The following is a 13,993-nucleotide window of genomic DNA, read 5'->3' as shown; positions in this document are numbered from 1 at the left end:
GAGTTGGGAGGTATTGCCACCTCTCCAATTTTGGGGAAGAGTTTGTGTAGAATTGTTATTATTTCCTCCTTAATATTTGGTAGATTCACCAGTAAAGCCACAGCCTGGAGTTTTTTGTTTTTTGTTTTTCTGTAGAAACATTTTAAACTACAATTTCAATTTCTTTAAGGCTAATCAGATTATCTTCTGGAGTGAGCCTTGGTAATTTGTGTCTTTCAAGGAATTTGCCCAGTTCATCCATGTTGTCAAATTTATTACCATAAAGTGGTTTGTAATATTCCCTAATTATCTTTTTTTTTTTTTTTTTTTTTTTTTTTTTGCGGTACGTGGGGCTTTCACTGTTGTGGCCTCTCCCGTTGCGGAGCACAGGCTCCGGACACGCAGGCTCAGCGGCCATGGCTCACGGGCCCAGCCGCTCCGCGGCATGTGGGATCTTCCCGGACCGGGGCACGAACCTGTGTCCCCTGCATTGGCAGGCGGACTCTCAACCACTGCGCCACCAGGGAAGCTCTCCTAATTATCTTTCTTAATGTCTGTAGAATCTGTAGTCATGTCACCTCTTTCATTCGTGATTTTGGTAAGTGGTGCCTTTTTTTTTTCTCATCAGTCTATCTAGAGGTTTACCAATTTTATTGATCTCAAAAAGACAGCTTTTGATTTCATTGATTTTCTCTATTGTTTTTCAGTTTTCTGTTTCATTGAGTTTTGCTTTGATTTTTATTAGTTCCTTCCATCTGCTTACTTCGGATTTAATTTTCCCCTCTTTTTCTAGTTCCTTAATGTGGAAGCTAAGCTCATCGATTTGAGATCTTCTTTCCTAATATAGGTATTTCCTCCTAAATACTGCTTTAGCAGCATCCCACAAATTCTAAGATTTTTAAATTTTTTCTCTTGATTTCTCTTTGATCCATGGGTTATTTAGTTTCCAAATACTTGGGGATTTTCCAAGGATCTTTTTGTTATTGGTTTCTGCCTGCTGCATCTGTCCATTTATAAGAGAAAGGTGTTGAAGACTCCAACTATGATAGTGGATTCATCTGTTATTGATTTCTAATTCAATTTCATTTTGGTCAGAGTACATACTTTGTATGACTTTAATCTTTATAAATTTACTGAAACTTGTTTTATGGCCCCAAATATGGTCTATATTGGTAAATGTTCCATGTGCACTTGAGAAGAATATATTCTGCTATTATTGGGTGGATTGTTCTATAAGTGTCAGTCTGGTCAAGCTGGTTAGTAGTGTTGTTATAAACTGAATTGTATTCCCCCACAATCATATGTTGAAGCCCTAACCCCCAACGTGACTATATCTGGTGACAGGGCCTTTAAAGAGGTAATTAAAGTTCAATGAGGTCATAAGGGTTGGTCTTAATCCAGTATGACTGATGTCCTTTTAAGAAGAGGGAGAGTCACCAGGAGCACACACACACACAGAGAAAAAACCATGTCAGGACACAGTGAGTAGGTGGCCATCTGCAGCCAAGGAGAGAGGCCTCAGGAGAAACCAAATCTGCCAACACCTTGATCTTAGACTTCCAGCTCCCAGGACTGTAAGAAAATAAATTTCTGTTGTTTAAGCCACCCAGTCTTTTTTGTTATGGCAGCCTGAACAGAATAATACAGTGTTGTTCACATCTATTATATCCCTGTTAATTTTCTGCCTACTTGTTCCATCAGCTTTTGAAAGAAGGGTATTGAAATCTCTATTTCTTCTTGCAGTCCAATCAGTTTTTGCTTCATGTATCTTGATCCACTGTTATTAGGTGCATAAATGTTTAGGGTTGTTATGTCTCCTTGATTAATGGGCTACTTTATCATTATGAAATGACCTTTTCTGTGATATGGTCTTTGCTCTGGAATCAACATTGTGTGATATTTATATAGTCACTCCACTAGTGTTCACTAGTATTAGCACGGTGTATCTGTTCCCACTCTTTTACTTTTAACCTATTTCTGGTTTTATATTTAAAGCGTTTCTTGTAGGAAGCATATAGTAGTGTCTTGCCTTTTTATCCAATCTGACAATCTGTGCCTTTTAATTTGGATGTTTGACCATATGTTCAGTGTGATTATTGATATGGTTAGGTTTGAGCCTATCATCCTGCTATTCATTTTCTGTTTGTCCCGTCTGTTCTTTGTGCCCTTTTATCTCTTTCTCTACCATCTTTTGGATTGATATTTTTATGATGATTCCATGTTATCTCCTTTGTGGACTTATGAGCTATAACTGTTATTTTAGTGGTTGCTTTAGGTTTCATAGTAAGCATATTTAACTTATCATAGTCTACATTCAAGTTACAATATACCACTTCATATATAGTATAAGAACCCTACAATAGCATACTTCCATTTCTACCCTCCTGAAATTTATACTATTGTTGTCATGCATTATATTTTTACATGTTATAAATCCCATAATGCATTATTATTATTTTTGTTTAAACAGGCAATTTTCTTTAAAGAGATTTGAATATACAAAATCTTATATATTTACATATGTAGTTTCCAAGGCCAGTGTTCATCATTCCTCTGGGGTTTTTTAAATATTTTATTTATTCATTTATTTATCTATCTATTTATTTATTTATTTATTGGCTGTGTCGGGTCTTAGTTGCAGCACGTGGAATCTTTCATTGCTGTGTGCAGGCTTCTCTCTAGTTATGGCATGTGGGCTCAGTAGTTGTGGCATGAGGGCCTAGTTGCCCCATGGCATGTGGCATCTTAATTCCCCAACCAGGGATCGAACCGGCATCCCCTGCATTGGAAGGCAGACTCTTAACCACTGGACCACCAGGGAAGTCCCTCATCATTCCTTTGTGTAGGTCCTGATTTCCATCTGTTATCATTTGCTTTCTGCCTGAAGGACATGCTTTAATATTTCTCATGCTGCAGGTCTACTAGTGATTAATTCTTTCAGATTTTCTATATCTGAAAGCACCTTTATTTCTCTTATTTTTACCCTTTTTTTTTCCTGTGGTACGCAGGCCTCTCACTGTTGTGGCCTCTCCTGTTGCAGAGCACAGGCTCCGGACGCACAGGCTCAGCGGCCATGGCTCACGGGCCCAGCCTCTCCGCGGCACGTGGGATCTTCCCGGACAGGGGCACGAACCCGCGTCCCCTGCATCGGCAGGCGGACTCCCAACCACTGTGCCACCAGGGAAGCCCTCTCTTATTTTTAAAGTTAAGATTTTTTAAAACTTCATCTTGACATAATTGTAGATTCACATGCAGCTGTAGGAAATAATACAGAGAAGTCCATGTACCCTTTTCCAAATTTCCCCCAATGGTAACATCTTGCAAAACTGTAGTACACTATCACAACCAGGAGATCTTCTCAACTCAAGGAGTCTACTGGGCTTCATCTCATTCTCTGACGCTTTGCTGGGCACGGAAACTCTCTCAAGGCAGTAAGCTGGGGCAATCACAGGTCTCATCTTGTTTATGTTCCATATCCCAGGGATCATTGTCCTTCATTGCCTGATATCCAGTGTCTTAAAAAAACATTGTTTCATTTATATTGTCCACTGTCATTTATATTGATTCATTTATTTTGGTTCTTTCAGATGGGAGGTTATATCTGTTACCTGTTACTTCATCTTGGCTGGAAGCAGAAGTGCCTGCTCCTTTTCTTAATGACTCCATGCAATCCCCCAAACCAAGACCTTGGGTGCTTTTTCCAAAATAATGATATAACTCTGGCTAAAGTCTCTTTAAAAGCTGCTGTTTCCCTGAAACTTTTGGGTTTGGGGGTTTTTTTCACAGTGGCAGGAGAAGTTTTGCTACACACAGCATCCTTCCTCTTGTAAAGGCCTGTCTGTTATTCCTGGGTTTAATTCTAGGTTAGCAGTTAAATGCTTAATATAGAAATAGTCTAGGTATACAATATGCTTCAGCACAATATTTCTGTCAATCAGATATTTTATAGGAAACATAAATACCTTCAGGCATAGAGAGAATATTCTCTGAGCCTTCTGAAAAAATTTTACTATGCTGTGGAATTCCATCTTTAGCTTTAATATTTAAAGAGATTTTACCAATATATTTATAGGGAACAAGTACATCCAGTATATTCAGCTTGTTATTTATGGAAGAGAATGAAGGCATCTTCACCATATGTTATGGAGTGAATGTTGTGTCCCCTCAAAATTCACATGTGTGGCTATATTTAGAGATGTGGCTCTAAGGAAGTAATTACAGTTAAGTGAGGTCATAAGGGTGGAGCCCTGATGTGATGGATTAGTGTCCTTTAAAGAAGAGACATCAAAAAGTGCTTTCTCTCTCCCTCTCTCCATCTCCCTCTCTCTCTTTCTCTCTATCCCCCTCTCTCTCTTATCTCTCCCTCTTTCCCTTCCTTCCTCCCTCTCTTCTTCTCCCTCCCCTCCCCTTCACAAAGAAGAGGTCATGTGAGCACACAGTGAGATGGCAGCCACCTACAAATCAGGAGAAGAGGTCTCAGAATTAAATTTACTTTGGGAGCAGCTTGATCTTGGACTTCCAGCCTCCAGAACTGTGAGAATTAAATTTCTGTTGTTTAAGCCACCCAGTCTGTGGTATTTTGTTATGGCAACTCCAGAAGCTAAATACACTGTATTTCTCGTTCAAGGATAAGGATCTGGGAACATTTCTTTCCTCTAGATTACACAACATTTTTGTCTCAGTTTCACATTCTCAACAACTATGTGAGCAAAGATGATGTTAGCAAAGGGCATGGAAGGAAAATATTCAAAACATCTTCTTATCAGCGTTCCCTTGAGAAATCACTGAAAAATAACAATTCTTGGCATTCAGAAATGCACACTCACTTGAAAATCTTTACAATTTTATAGATAATGCCTAACTTTCCAGTCTAAAGGTCATTCTGTCTCATGCGAAACCTCTTCCAATGCAAAAGGAAAAAGAGATGTCTTAAGGCATTAATGTAGAGTGAGGTGCCCAAAGGTTGAGACAATTTAGGCAGAGGCTGGTAAACATGAAGTTGGAATAAGTAAGTAGAATCAGACTCCCTTTCTTCCCTCCCTGGTCCTAAGGATGAGGGGGCTAAAATTACCAGGGACAGAATGAGAGGGCCTAGACCCACCCTTCCCAGCAGGGCCTAGCCTAGCTCTCTAAACCTCTGTCCACTCCTTTATTCCCAATCTTGCTCCTAAAACAATGTAATTTGCATTGTAATACCAGAAGAAATTTAATTGATGCTAAAAACGGTGCCAAAGCTTTTAAGAATGCCACAGAAGGGTGAGTTTCTTTTAACCTTTTTTCTTTAAAAGTTCAGGCTCCCATGAGAAATGGTACTTCTTAATTCTGAAGAGCAGTATTGGCACTGTTAAGCCCTAGGACATCTAAGATTCTTCCTGTAACCCATCAACACCTAATGCTTTGTTGTCACTGTCTACCTCTCTCTCTCTGTCTCCCTCTTTCTCATTTTCTTCACGCAAGTTATTTTCTATCTTAAAGTTTTTAAGGCTCTTAAAACGAGCAATTGCTAAACCTAGCAACCTCTACTATACCAAGTGTTTCCTAAGGTGCAGGCCCTCTAGTGGCACTGTTGAAAGATTTCAACAGGGACTTAGTCATTTATACTGCACTAAAAATTTCTATATCAAAAAGATGCAGGGCGGGGAGGTATAAATTAAGGGTTTGGGATCAACAGATACACACTACTATATATAAAATAAACAAGGACCTACTGTATAGCACAGGGAACTATATTCTGTATCTTGTAATAACCTATAATGGAAAAGAATCTGAAAAAGAATATATATATGAATATATGTGTGTATATATATACATATATATGTATATATATATAACTGAATCACTTTGCTATACATCTGAAACTAACACAAGATTGTAAAAAGATGCAAATATTTTGCTCTGAGTTCAAATATTTCTGTTCAGATTAATCTTAAAATTTATGTCACACTAAAGTATAAGAAACAAAAAAGGCTAAGATGGTAAAAAACATTTCATCCTCAATATGAAGTTTTAATTCAGATAAAGTTCTTACATTTCTAGATCACCAGTTTTTTTCTTTTCTTTTTCTTTCTTTCTTCTTCTTCTTCTATTTTTTTTTCCAATTAATGGGCAGGTTTTCAGGTTTAATCCAAGAATCTGAGTGCCTTAGTATTCGTACAAACTAGTTGAAATCTAAGCTGAGTTAAAGGATTTTTTTCCATTTATATCTTCAAAATGCACACGTTTCACAGTAGGCCAAAGCTTTGCAACTTGAGGTGTATTCTAGCTATATAATATTAACTATGTTATATACAGAAGTTTGTTGAAACCATATACCTTGAAGCCAAAGACATCCATGTGATCTGGTAGTTGCAATGTTTGTCATTTCCTTTAAAACCTGACAGCATAGGCAGCAAGATAGGAAGGTGGTATTGCAGGTGGGGCTCTCTAACAAGCAGACCCCACGATGGAGTTTAGTGTTCAGACTGTTTGTTCTGGAATGTTCTTGGTATCGGTGCATGTGGAGGGGAGGTGGAGAGGCCAGACTGGACAGAGGGACACGTGGAGTTGTTACATGCAGTCCCTAGGATAGCCTTGGCTGATCACACAGGAAAGCTCTGGAGATAGGTTGGCCCATCAGAGATTTCCCAAGCTGGGCTGAAGGTAGCCAGGCCTTTATGCCCCCAACCCCATCCCCATCCCACATTGGTCAATGACTGGGTGGGGACCACCCTGGGAGAGCATGGCCTTGTGCAAGGAGGCTCTCTGAAGGGACTGATGGCTGAGGACTGCGCTCCCAGTGCTCCCAGCAGCTGGGTCCACAAGTCCTTGCTTGAAGGGGGATCTAGGTACCACATCAGAGTGTCTACCATTGGTGGGTTGGTTTTTTCTCCCCTAACTTAATGGACAAAATAAAAATTATATGTATTTAAGATGTACAACCTGATGATTCGATATACCTATACATTACAAAATGATTACCACAACTAAGCTATTTAACACATGTATCACCTCACAGAGTTGGCATTTTTTTTTAAAATAGTGAGAATATTTAAGATTTACTCTCTTAGGAAATTTCAAGTATATAATACAGTATTATTAACATAGTCACCATGCTGTTCATTAGATTCTCAGAGTTTATTCATAACTATAAGTATGTACCTTTTGACCAACATAGGTGGGTTGATTTTAATTGACACCTAAGACAACAAGTTGTTCTAACTGAGAATTCCCACAGCAAGGACAGTGAGCTAGCATTTGTTCGGAAAGGGCTCACTCTGGTTGTTCATCTATATTATCTCTGATCAACACTTGAAGCTTCACTAATTTGTGTAATGAACATTTTAAATGTCTTTTCAATTGCAAAATTAGTGCTTGTTATTAGCTTGTGAATGTTAAAAATGTGCTTTCAATGGTCAGATTACTGAGGTTCAGGATATATACACCAACTGAACCATTTAGGGAAATCTCTGCACTGGCATGGATTAAACTGCAGCCAGCCTATCCTGAGGGATGGTTCAGACAGACATGTATTTGCACCTCTGTGTCATAGAGAGTACATATCCTTAATGTCATTAGATAATGCCAAGCTGTTTCCTATAAATGTGCGCCTTTTACAGTTCCATCACACTTTAAAATGCTTGACAATCTGTTGGGTGTTTAGTAACATCTTATTGTGGTTTTAATTGGCAATTTCCCTACTACTAGTAAAATAGAACCCTTTTTCATATGTTTATATACCATCTGAATTTCCTCAATTATGAGTTGCTTGTATAGACCCTTTTCTGTTGGGTTGCCCATTTTTACATTGATTTGCAAAAACCCTTTTCACCTTCTGGATAAGAGAACTTTCATAGCTATGTTACAAATACTTTCTCCCATTCTGTGGCTTGTCTCTTTATTTTAATTATAGTATAATTTGATGAACAAATTTATTAATTTAATAGAGTAAAATAAATCACACTTTTCATTTAAGTTTTGTGATTTGAAGTTTTTGTTTAAAAAGAAATTCCTTACCACCAAGTCATGAAGCTATCCCCGTATCTTATCTATTAAAGGATTTATAGTTCTGCCTTTCTTATTTAACTATAATGCCCTGCTAGTTAATGCTTAGTGGATAGTGTGAAATAGGGAAACAATTTCAGCCTTTTTCCACGTAGATACACAATTGGCCCAGAGCCACTTATTGAAAAGGCCTACCTTCCGCATTGCTCTGTAATAACACCTTGATCATAGGTCAAGGGTCTGTATTGGACATACTGCTATACTTTCCATTCAACTTCATTTATTTGCTTGCCTATCCCTGCACTATTACCACAGCGCCCTAATTTATATACATTCTGACATCTGGTGGAACAAGTCTTCCAAACTTGCTTTTCTTCAAAAAGATCATCTACACAATCTAAGCCCACCTCCAGCAGGTCCTAAAGCAAGAATGTATATATATATATATATATATATATATATATATATATATACACACACACACACACACACACACACACACACACACACATACATACACACACACATATATATATTCATATATATACATATATATGAATATATATATATTTAAAAGTTATAAATCAAACTAAAAATTTAAATAAACATGTCTCTTCCAATCTTGTCAAATAAACTTCATAATGACCAACTACAGGTTTTTTACTTTTAAAAAATTAGTTTTAAATTTACAGAATGGTTGAGCATGGAGTTTCATATACCCATGGCCTCCACATCCCTCCTGGCACTGGTACAAGTTTCCCCTATTACTAACATCTTGCATTAATGTGGTACATTTGTTACAAGTAATAAATCAACATTGACACATAAGTATAACTAAAAGTTATAGCTTACATTAAGGTTCACTCTTTGTATTATATAACTTTATGGGTTTTGACAAACGCATACTGATATGTATCTAGCATTATAGCATCATACTTGATAATTTCACCACCCTAAAAATCCCCATGTGTCACCTATTTATCCCTTTCCTCCCTTACCCCGAACCCTAGGCAACCACTGATCTTTTATTGTCTCTATAGTAGTTTTGCCTTTTCCAAAATATCACATACTGGGAATCATACAGTATGTAGCCTTTCAGACTGGCTTCTTTCACTTGGCAATGTGTGTTTAAAATTCATCTATGTCTTTTCATGGCTTAATAGCTCAGTTCTTCTTATCACTGAATCATATTCTATTATATGAATGTACTACAGTTTGTTTGCCTATTCACCTATAGAAAGACAGTTTGATTCCTTTTAGTTTTTGGCAGTTATGAATACAGATGCTAAAAACATCCACGTGCAGGTTTTTTTGTGCGTGGACATAAGTTTTCAACTCAATTGGGTAGTATGGTAAATCTATGTTTATCTTCCAAAGTGGCACCATTTTGCATTCCCACTAGCAATGAATGAGCATTCCTGTTGTTCTGCATTCTCACCAGTATTTGATGGTGTCAGTTTCTGGATTTTAGCCATTCTAATAAGTATGTAGTGGTGTCTCACTATTGTTTTAATTTGCAGTTCCCTGATAACATATGATGTTGAGTATCTTCTCATATGCTTATTTGTCAACTATGTATTTTCTTTGTTCTTTATTCTGCTCAGATATTTTGCCCATTTTTAACTGAGGTGTTTGTTTTCTTATTGTTGAGGTTTAAGAGTTGTTAGTATATTTTAGATACAAGTCTTTTATCAGATATGTGTTTTGTAAATATTTTCTCTGAGTCTGTGGCTTGTCTCTTCATTCTCTTAACAGTGTCTTTTGCAGAGCAGAAGTTTTAAATTTTAATGAAGCCCAACAACGATTTTTTCTTTCTTTTTTAAAATATTTTATTATTTATTTATTTATTTATTTTTGGCTGTGCCCGGTCTTCGTTGTGGCACATGGTATCTTTAGTTGTGGCATGTGGGCTTCTTAGTTGTGGCATGCATGTGGGATCTAGTTCCCTGACCAGGGATCAAACCCGGGCATCCTGCATTGGGAGTGCGGAGTCTTACCCACTGGACTACCAGGGAAGTCCCCCATTTTTTCTCTCATGGATTGTGCTTTCGGTATTATATTTTAAAACTCACTGCTAGGCCCAAGGTCACTTAGATTTTTCTCCCATGTTATCTTCTAGAGGTTTTATAGTTTTGCGTTTTACCCTTAGGTCTAAGATCCATTTTGAGTTAATTTTTGTGAAAGGCATAAGGACTGTATCTAGATTTTTTTTTCTTTTTGATGTCCAATTGTTCCAGCACCATTTGTTGCAAAGACTATCCTTTCTCTGTTGAATTGCCTTTATTCCTTTTCCAAAGATCAATTGACTATATTTGTATGGGTTTACTTCTGGGATCTCTATCCATTCTGTTCCATTGACCAATTTGCCTATGCTTTCACTGATACCACACTATCTTAATTAATGTAGCTTTATATTAAGTCTTAAAGTTTGGGAGTCAGTCTTTGACTTTGTTCTTCTTCAGTACTGTGTTGGCTATTCTGAGTCTTTTGCCTCTCCATATAAACTTTAGAATCAGTTTGTCAATTTCCACAAAATAACTTGCAGGGATTTTGATTAAGATTGTGTTGAATCTATAAATCAAGTTGCAGAGAATTGACATCTTAACAACATTGATTCTTCCAATCTATGAACACAGAATATCTCTTCATCTATTTATATTTTCTTCGATTTTTTCATCAGAGTTTTGTACTTTTCCTCATGTACATTCTGTCTGTATATTGTTAGGTTTATGCCTAAGTATTTTTTTATGTTAATGTAAATGGTATTGTGTTTCTAATTTCAAATACCAATTGTTCATTTCTGGTACATAGAAAAGCAATTGACTTTTATACATTAATTTTATATTCTGTGACCTTGTTTAACTGCTTATGAGTTCCAGGGTTTTTTTGTTGATTCTTTGGGATTTTCTATATAGACAATCATGTCATCTGTGAACAAAGAGTTTATTTCATTTTTCCCAATCAGTATAACTTTTACTTCCTTTCCTTACTGCATTAGCTAGGACTTCCTGTACAAAGTTGAAAAGGAGTAGTGAGAGGGGACATCCTTGCCTTGTTCTTGATCTTAATGGGAAAGTTCTAGTTTCTCACTCTTAAGTATGATGTTATCTGTAGGTTTTTGTAGATGTTCTTTATCAAGTTGAAGAAATACCCCTCTGTTCCTATCCTGCTGGGAGCTTTTATCATGAAAGAGTGTTGGGTTTTGTCAAATGCTTTTTCTGCATCTAGCAATATGGTTATATGATTTTTCCTCTTAGGCTGTTGATGTGATGAATTACATTAATTGATTTTCAAATACTGAACCAGCCTTACATACCTGACATAAATCCTACTTGGTCATGGTGTATAATTCTTTCCTGGATTCAATTTGCTAATATTTTGTTGAGGATATTAGCATGTATGTTTATGAGAGACATTGGTCTATAGTTTTCTTTTATTGTAATGTTTTTATTTGGTTTGGGTATTAGGGTAATGATGACCTCGCTGAATGAATTAGGAAGTATTCCCTCTGCTTCTATTTTCCCAAAGAGATGATAGAGAATTGATGTCATTTCTTCTTTAAATATTTGGTGGAATTTGCCAGGGAAACCATTTGGGCCTGGTGCTTTCTGTTTTGGAGGGTTATTAATTATTGACTCAATTTCTTTAATAGAAAGAGCCTATTCAGATTATCTCACTTAGTGTGAGTTTTGGTAGATTGTGTTTTTTAAGGCATTTGTCCATTTCATCTAAGTTACCAAATTTGTGAGCATAGAGTGATTCATAACATTCCTTTATTACCCTTTTAATGTCCATGGGGTTGGTAGTGATGGTCCCTCTTTCATTCAGAATATTAGTAATTTGTTTCTTTTATTCTTTTTTTCTTAGTTAGGCTGGCTAGAGATGTATCAATTTTATTGATCTTTTTAAAGAACAAGGTTTTGGTTTTGTCATTTTTCTCTATTGCTTTACTGTTTCCAGTCTCATTGAATTCTGCTCTAATTTTTATTACTCCTTTTCTTTTACTTGCTTTAGGTTTATATTGCTTTTCTTTCTCTAGTTTTTTAAGATGGAAGCTTAGATTATTGATTTTAGATCTTTATTCTTCTCTAATATATGCATTTAATGTTATAAATTTCCCTTTAAGCACTGATTTTACAGCATCCCATGCATTTTGATAAGGTGTTTTTTTTTCATTTTCATTTAATTCAAAATATTTTAAAATTTCTCTTGAGAATTCTTTTTTTTTGACCCATGTGTTATGTAGAAGTGTGTTTTTTAATTTGCAAATATTTTGTCATTTTCTAGCTATCTCTGTTATTGGCTTCTATTTTAATCTGCTGTAGCCTGAGAGTATACTTTATATGATTTCTGTTCTTTTAAATTTGGTCAGGTGTGTTTTGTGGCTCAGAACGTGGTCTATCTTGGTGAATGTTCTATGTGAGCTTGAGAAGAATGTATATTCTCCTGTAGCTTGATGAAGTAGTCTAAGATGTCAATTAGATCCAGTTGATTAATGATGTTCAACTATGTCCTTACTGATTTTCTGCCTGCTGGATCAATTACTGGTAAAATGGTATTAAAGTCTCAACTATAATAGTGGATTTGTCTATTTCTCCTTGCAGTTCTATCAGTTTTTACCTCATGTATCTTGATGCTCTGTTCTTAGAAGCATTCACAGTAAGGATATCTTCTCACAGAATTGACTCCTTTACCATTATGTAATGTCCCTCTTTGTCCCTGATAATTTTTTGTGCTCTGAAGTCAGTTTTGACTGAAATTAATATAGCTTCTTCACCTTTCTTTTGAATAGTGTTAGCTTGATTTATCTTCCTCCATCCCTTTACTTTTATTCGTATGTATCTTTATATTTAAAATGAGTTTCTTTTAGACAACATATGGTGGAGTCTTGAATTTTTTCATCCATTCTGACATTCTTTTAATTGGTATATTTAGACCATTCACCTAAAAGTGATTACTGAAGTAGTTGGACTAATATCTACCATATTTGTAATATTTTTTTCTTTTTTTGCGGTACGCGGGCCTCTCACTGTTGTGGCCTCTCCCGTTGCAGAGCACAGGCTCCGGACGCACAGGCTCAGCGGCCATGGCTCACGGGCCCAGCCGCTCCGCAGCATGTGGGATCTTCCCGGACCGGGGCACGAACCCGCGTCCCCTGCGTCAGCAGGCGGACTCTCAACCACTGCGCCACCAGGGAAGCCCCCAATACTATATAACATATATATTATATATATATGTATATATATTTGTGTGTGTGTATATGTGTGTATATATATATATATATATATGTATATATATATATATATATATATATATATATATATATATGTTATCTTAGTCTGTTTGGGCTGCTAAAGCAAAATACCACAGACTGGGTGGCTTACAAATAACAGAAATTTATCTCTCACCATTCTGGAGACTGGAAGTCCAAGCATGGGTGCCAGCATGGTTGGGTTCTGGTGAAGGCCTTCTTCTGAGTTACAGACTGCCAACTTGTCTCTGTGTCTTTACGGTGGAAATGAAAAGGGAGCTCTCTGGGGTCTCTTTTCTTCCATTCATGAGGGCTCCACCCTCATGACTTAATCACCTCCTAAAGGCTCCACTTCCCAATACAATCATGTTGGGTGTTAGGTTTTCAACATATGAATTTAGGGGTATTCAAACATTCAATCTATACCAGGTTCCTTACATTAGAAAGCAATTATTAAATGTAGAAAAATAATGACAGAGTTAGAAAATCATCATTTTCAACCATTCTTGACTTAGGCAAGAGTAATCAATGAATACTAAATGGGAGGGGAGGAGTTTGAGTCTACAAAATATCCTATTCATCATCAAAGTGTCTCCCTACAAGATGCTTATTAATTAGGAAGAGAGAAACAGTAACTTTATAATAGAGAAACCTGGCAATCATCACCTTACCATGTGATCAAAGCTAATATTGCAACAAATATATTGTTCCAGATTAAAAGTAGCTAAAAAGAATTTGACAATTAAGGCAATGTGTGATTCTGGATTGTATCCTGGACCAGGA

This window comes from Mesoplodon mirus (assembly GCF_964341445.2).
Source record: "Mesoplodon mirus genome assembly, chromosome: X".
Taxonomy (NCBI): domain Eukaryota; kingdom Metazoa; phylum Chordata; class Mammalia; order Artiodactyla; family Ziphiidae; genus Mesoplodon; species Mesoplodon mirus.
This window is presented reverse-complemented; position numbering follows the sequence as displayed.